The 5,491-nt window shown below is 50.6% G+C and overlaps 1 pseudogene across 1 annotated transcript; it reads left to right on the forward strand.

Moving 5' to 3' along the window:
* Window positions 1-223: 223 nt before the first annotated feature.
* LOC125394997 (charged multivesicular body protein 1a pseudogene) lies at window positions 224-3,968 on the forward strand (annotated as a pseudogene). Its single transcript, XR_015735850.1, has 2 exons — window positions 224-359; window positions 1,445-3,968. The product of XR_015735850.1 is annotated as a charged multivesicular body protein 1a pseudogene (transcript).
* The last annotated feature ends 1,523 nt before the right edge of the window (window positions 3,969-5,491 follow it).

Genomic DNA, 5,491 nt, shown 5'->3' on the forward strand with positions numbered 1-5,491 from the left:
AACTGTCTTGTCCAATCACCACAGCCCACCCCAACCAACTCTGTCAGCACTTGAGGTTCCAACCTGTTTCAGTGTGTCACCTCAGCCATCTTCAGGACAAATGCCACGGCACATGCCCATGCAGAGTCAAAGGCTCTACCGAAGAGGGGGTTGTGGTTGATCCCAGGACTCAGGGAGGGAGCAGGTGCTGTGTGGATCCTCTTTCGTCTGCCCACGGGACACCCCCAACGTCTGCCTGGCCCTCTGGTTGTCTTGCTGGGTAACTTTTGCTTTCTTTTTAGCAGAAAGGAATGCACGTGGGAAACCCCTGAGTAGTCCGACGATACGGTGACTCACCCATTTCCCAGTCAGCGAGTGAGGTGAGTCCCCGGGGTGTCATGCAGTTCTGTGCTGGTGGGTGGGGCAGTAGTGAGGCCACTTCCCATTCAGGACACCTCCCATCTGTTGACCTGGTCTAAGTCTGTACACACTCTGCACACCAGTACCCCCCCCAAAAAAAAGTGCACACAAAATCTCAAAAGTAGAGAAGTCTAAAGGGCACATTTGTGGAGGCAGCATTGAGCCAGCAGGCTACGGTTAAGGTGGCTAGGGTAATGTCACTCTCTGGCTCAGCTACCGTTCATGGCAGGGGGTAGTGTCTTTACGGTAAATCTTTGGTGGATGTGGGTGAGGTGATATCTGGAGGATGGAGCAGACACACATTTTCCCCTAGGGGAGTAGATGCTCTGCTGTGGATTGAGTCTTTCTCCCAGGCTAGGCTGCTAGTGTCTCAGCACACACTCAGGCCTCTCAGGCACAGCCTGAAAGGCCTCCTTACACTGGTAGAGCTGAGTGAGTTCCTGCAGGTGGGGACTCACTATTGCTTGGGTCTAACACGCTCTAGCAAGATCATTGACCCAGTGGCTGCCTGAGTTTTGTCAGAAGACGACAACCTTGCTGTCACATTGGTGGAATTCTTGATTCGGTTAGGGGAATTCCACCTCCTGACGAAGCAAGAGTGTAGTCAGGACGGCCGGATCAGCAGCCCCAGCTTTAAACAGTTTTCATCCCAGAACCGTTTTCACGGTTGCAGGGTATCTCCTCGTGACCAGGATCTCACCTGGACTCCCCTCAGCTCCCTAGTCCTTGCAATCCTCGTGAGATTGCTACTGTAGTTATTAGGGTCAGAGCCCATTCTGGCATCCCTAGCAAGCCACGCTCAGGCACTTGTCCTCAATAAGCCAATTAAAGAGAAAACTCACAAGTGAAAAGCAAGAAAGATTTACTCACTGTGGCCAAATTAGAAAGAAAAAGAGATCCAGTGACACAGTCACCCCCACTGTCACCTTTAGGGTCCTGCATGAAGTTTAACTTCAAGTAGGGGCCAGAGTTATGCATCACTAAGTAGACCGGGTTAAAGTGTGGTCCTGCCCATCACTAACCCAACTCATTGTCTCATCTCCAGGCTACCCTGCAAGATGGACTGAGGTTGCAGATCTCTTCCCAGGACACAAGTTTCTCCTTTGGTTGGCCTGGGCTTCGGCCTTTTCCTTTCTCCTGCATGAGATTCCTGGAGAGTATTTCAGTTTCTTGGAGTCCATTATTCCAGGAGCCTAATAGCCAGAGAGAAAGGCTATTGTAGAATAGTTTTAAGATGTGTCACATTTGCCAGATGGTCCGTAAGATCTCGTCCCCTTCACTGCCCTGACGGGTGCACTACCTGACTGGCCATGGATGATACCCTGTTCCAGTTGAAATTCACAACAAAGCAGCTAGAGAGACTGGCCAAGCAGGCAGAAAAGGACTCCAAAGCTGAGCAGGCCAAAGTGAAGAAGGCCCTTCAGCAGGAACATGTGAAGTGTGCCTGCGGGTATGCTGAAAACGCCATCCGCAAGAAGAATGAAGGTGTAAACTGGCTCTGGATGGCATCCCGTGAGAATGCAGTAGCCTCCAAGGTGCAGACAGCTGTGACCATGAAGGAGGTGATTAAGAATATGGCACCAGTGACCAAAGCTCTGGACAAGGCGCTGAGTGCCATGGATCTTCAGAAGGTGTCTGCGGTGATGGACAGGTCTGAGCAGCAGGTGCAGAGCCGGCATGTGCACACATCGGGAACAGAGGGTTCCAGGAACTCTCCCACCATGCTGACCACACCTCAGGAGCAGGTCGACAGTCTCATTGTGCTGATTGCTGGGGAAAATGGCCTGGAGGTCTTAGACCAGCTCAGCCAGCTTTTAGAGGGTGACTCTGCTGTGGGTGAAAGCCACCTCTGGGTATGCAGCCCGGAGGACCAGCTGTCTCGGAGGTTGGCTGCCCTGAGAAATTAGCATGCCCTGGGCAGGTGTTGCCTCCCTTCTGTGATGTACTGGAGGCTTGTGCCCACACTCTGCGCTCAACTTTCTCCAACCCTTCATAGCTGCCTTGACTCTTTTCCAACCTGCCAGGCTGGGCGCCTTAAACTGAGTCTTAGGTTGGGCAGTGGTTCTCTGTCCTGATAGTGAATTTGCACAAGTGTGTGGGTGACTCATGTGACTTGTGGCCACAGCTGGAAGACAGCAAGCTCTGTGTTGTCATCTGCCTATGTGGAGTTGGCAGGGTTTGACCAGATGTGTGGACTTCAGCCCAGTGCTGCAGGGCCTTCAGTTTCCAGTGAACACACACCTGCCGCTTGCTGTGACCAGTGAGGATCAGAGCCACACCTTTGCCAGGCAGCTCCTGGGAGCCTCTCCCCAACTTCTACAGACAGGAAATCCTGTTGTGTGACAGCCCTGAGTAGGTTCCTGTGGACTTTTGTGTACCAGAGATGTCCAGTGCCACTAACACTGGTTGTGGCCTTAACAGGTGGTTCCTCTTCTCCATCTTCCCAGGGCTGAGTTTGTTCCTTGGAGGTCCAGTGCCACCAACACTGGCTGGGGCCTTTGCAGGTGGTTCTTCTCCTCCATCTTCCCAGGGCTGAGTTTGTTCCTTAGAGGTCCAGTGCCACCAACACTGACTGAGGCCTTTGCAGGTGGTTCTTCTCCTCCATCTTCCCAGGGCTGAGTTTATTCCTGGGCTGACACTCCCAGCCAGCTGGGTTGGCCTGGGCTTTCTGTCCCTCAGCTCCCTTCCCCAGCCCACAAAACTGGCATCCAATCTCAAGTCCAGGTGTCCCCTCCTGAGAGATGCTTACCCTTCCTCAGCAGCTGCCTCTGGAAGGGCTTGGGGCCACTTGGGCTGTGCGGTCTGTCTGATGGCGCCAGGCCTTTTAAAGCTTCTCACTCTTGAATGTGAGGTCCCCGGACTCTTCTGTCCTTTTAGATACAGGCTGCCGCCCTTCTGCCTTCTCCAGGGGAAAGTCAGGGTGGCTGACAAAGAAAACTGGGACAGTCACCTTTGGTTGCGGTCAGCTCTTTGGCTGTGGGAAGCTGGCAGGGAGCAGGCAATGAGACTGCCTGGGGCAGCCTGAAGGTTGTGTGTACAGACTGCTGTTGTACTTTCAGTCTCCTGAACTTTACTCATGTTCTTAAAACTCCTGGTGATTTTGTTCTTTTGCCAAAGTGGAAAGCACACAGCAGAAGGGGTATGTTTGTCCAGCCCTCCTCACAGGCTGCGCAGTACCTCAAGCTTGGGTACTTCACCTGGACTTGCTGTTCGGTTCTTTATTAGGCCACTCAGGTGTTTTCGACAGGCACAGTAACAGCTTCTCGGAGTTAAACTGTTTTTGTTCTGCACTTTGGGGCCCCTCGGTGTTCCACATTACATAATTGATGTTGGGGGCGGGGACCAAGGTACAGTCTAACCATGGGCCCCTCAGGCTTCCTGAAATCAACCTGCGTGACAGGTGTTGAGAGTAGCTGCAGTCTCTCGGGACAACTTGTGAGCTCTCTGGGTCCTGGAGGGTGCAGGATTTGTGGAACACTAGTAGATTTGGGGGTGTGGGGTTGGGTTCATCAAAATGGGCATATCTGCCTTTAAAATGCTGTTGTAAATAAATTGATTGTTGGAGAATTAAAAAAAATGTGTTACATTTGTTGATGCTATGGAACATTTTTTTAATGATGCAAAGATGCTTATGTTTTATGTTGCATTTGTTTAACTCCATGAAGCTGTTACTGTGCCTGTCTAAACAGCAAGGCAGGAGAAAGGACAGGTGGCATTGTTAGGCAGAGAGAACAAATAGACGGAGAGGACTGGAGAGATGGCTCAGAGGTTAAGAGCACTGGCTGCTCTTTCAGAGGTCCTGAGTTCAATTCCAAGCAACCACATGGTGGCTCACAACCATCTGTAATGAGATCTGGTGCCCTCTTCTGACGTGTGGGCATACATGGAGGCAGAATGGTGTATACACCATAAATAGATAGACAGATAGATAGATAGATAGATAGATAGATAGATAGATAGATAGATAGATAGATCTTTAAAAAAACAACAACAACAACAACAAATAGATGGAGAAATGTGGAAGAAAGGGTAGGAGGAGCAAGAAATCAAGGAGCCAGAAAAGAAGGGGCCTGTCACCCAGCTACACAGTCAGCCATGGAGTAAGAGTGAAAGTAAGACATGCAGAAGTAAGGAAAGAAAAACGCACAGAGGCAAAATATAGACAGGATAATTTAAGTTAAGAAAAGCTGGCGAGAAATAAGCCAAGCTAAGGCCAGGCATTTATAATTAAGAATAAGCCACTGTGTGTGATTTATTTGAGAGATGGGTGGCGGGCTCCTCAAAGGGCAAAGAAATATGTGTCAAAAGAGTAAAAAGAACCAACAGCAAAGGGCACACATGTCTCTCAAAGCCAACTACAGAACGAAAGCAGAAGAGACTCAGGGTATAGTGCAGAGGTGTCCATCCTTTTGATATCGTGATATAACATTTACAAGTGTTGGGATGCATTCAAGGCCATCCTGGGATACATGCTGCAGACTGGACATAGCTGGTGTAGAATATTGGTGAGATCTTGAGCTGGATGGTGGTAGTGCACGCCTTTAATCTCAGCACTCGGGAGGCAAAGGCAGGTGGATTGCTGAGTTCTGGTCTACAGAACACGTTACAGTAAAGGCTCCAAAGCTACGAGAAATCCTGTCTCGAAGAACAAAACAAAAAATAGATTGGTGAGATCTAATTATTTTGTGTGTGTGTGTGTGTGTGTATGGTGTTATCTATACATGGTATGTGATGTGTGTGTGATTAAATAACGCATAAATTCCTGCTCTTCTTCCATATCATGGATCATTGAACTAGGGTCATCAGGCTTTGTGGCAAGTGACTTTACCCACTGACTTCCAGAGCGCCAGGTTTGTGCTAGGAGCGCGATTGTCCAAGGAGGACCTACGCCAACCCGCAGCAGCTCACGTCAGCCCCTCATAGACTTTGCTAGGAAGCGGGGAAACAAGCTCGGTACCACGCCGCGCGGCGCCGGCCAATCGCCGCTCGCTGCGGCTCCCTGATCGCTCCTGGTAGGTTCCTGCTGCCGTCCGTCAGAGGAGAGGGCCCAGGGAGGCCTATTTGACAAATCGACGCCCGCTGCCGCTCCCTG

Source organism: Myodes glareolus, chromosome 21 (assembly GCF_982192425.1).
Source record: "Myodes glareolus chromosome 21, mMyoGla1.1, whole genome shotgun sequence".
NCBI lineage: Eukaryota > Metazoa > Chordata > Mammalia > Rodentia > Cricetidae > Myodes > Myodes glareolus.